At 38.3% G+C, this 1,510-nt stretch overlaps 1 non-coding gene across 1 annotated transcript; it reads left to right on the top strand.

Moving 5' to 3' along the window:
* The first annotated feature begins 1,120 nt into the window (after positions 1-1,120).
* On the top strand, positions 1,121-1,239 carry LOC120612020 (5S ribosomal RNA). The gene has a single exon (XR_005655340.1). It is a non-coding gene; the product is annotated as a 5S ribosomal RNA (ribosomal RNA).
* The last annotated feature ends 271 nt before the right edge of the window (positions 1,240-1,510 follow it).

Genomic DNA, 1,510 nt, shown 5'->3' with positions numbered 1-1,510 from the left:
AATCTTTGATGACTGAATACATAAATTAATTTTGACATAATATTATAAGCAATTGAACAAGTCAAATCTGTATACATTTCCACCTAGCAGTTCAGATCAGCATAGATTTTGAAGAGTTGTGCAGTCATTTAAAAGAGATATGAGAGTTCAAAGACAATACCACATAATTGACCTGATGGCAAGTCACATTGAGAAAGATAGTGAAACGTTTTTCCAGTGCTAAACCTTTCTAAAAGTCTGAGCTCTCTCCCCACCCCACCCCACTCCCAAGAGTATCCCAGGCAACAGAGGAGGATTCCAGGTAAAATTATGAGAGACACTGTTCTGGAAAAATGATAGCTGGCCATGGTAACTATGGGGCATGAACAAAGAAAGGCAAGGACACCAAGAGTAGTGATCTCATGTGCCTCTGCCAATGTTTACTTCAAGGCAAAAATCAGCTTTTTGTCAGGAAAGGTGAAGGTGAAAGAGTGGCTGCACTTTTAAGCACTATTTACAACAAGTAAAAACTGAAATGACCTAAATATCTACCGATACAAAAATGGATGAGTAAATTGCGATATGTCCATACACTGGACCACTATACAGTGGTTAAAATTAAAGTGATAGATAGATAGATAGATAGATAGATAGATAGATAGATAGATAGATCGGTAGATAGATAGATTGTACGGAGCTAAAGCTCCCCAAATTCAAAAGAGTGTATGGATTATCTCGGGAGGCCTGCTTGCATAAAAAGGAAAAGGCTGGTTCTGTGGAATTCCAGGAAGAAGAAGATTAAGTATAGATAAAGGGAGTGTCAAAGGGAGTGTCGAAGGGAGTGTCAAAGGAAGTGTCGATTGTACCTTGATCTTCAGGATGTTACTTTAATTATGTTATCTTGGGAGACTCAAAGGAACAGATTATGTATAAAAAGAAGCATAAGAAATAAACTCGGAGAGACAGTTGTGAGATCTGTTCTCCCTCCTGCACCCTGTCTGTCTTCTCTTTTTTCTCAGTCCCCGCTCCCCCATTCAGGTACCCGGTTTGACTTGGTCGGCTGGCTTCCGACAATAGATAGGTAATTTTTAAATTTATTTTTATTTTTTATTTCATTTCCTTATTTTTAAATTACAATTGAGTCTATGGCCCTGCCACCCCGAACAAGCCCGATCCCGTCCGATCTCGGAAGCTAAGCAGGGTCGGGCCTGGTCAGTACTTGGATGGGAGACCACCTAGGAAGACCAGGTGCTGTAGGCATAAAAAATAAGGGATTATAAACTGACAAGGTCCTTGCAATCTGCGAGGTCAACCAAGGGTTGCCTTGCCTAAAAAAAAAAAAAAAATTAAAAATTAAAATAAATAAATTACAGTTGACATACAATATTATGTTATTTTCAGGTGTACAGCAAAGTGGTTATATATTAATATAACTTACAAGGTGATTCCCCAGTAAGTCTAGTACCCACCTGACACCATACATAATTATTATAATATTACTGACTATATTCTCGATGCTATACTTTGCATC

Source organism: Pteropus medius, unplaced genomic scaffold (assembly GCF_902729225.1).
Source record: "Pteropus medius unplaced genomic scaffold, Ma_sr-lr_union100, whole genome shotgun sequence".
NCBI classification, from domain to species: domain Eukaryota; kingdom Metazoa; phylum Chordata; class Mammalia; order Chiroptera; family Pteropodidae; genus Pteropus; species Pteropus medius.
This window is presented reverse-complemented; position numbering and strand designations above follow the sequence as displayed.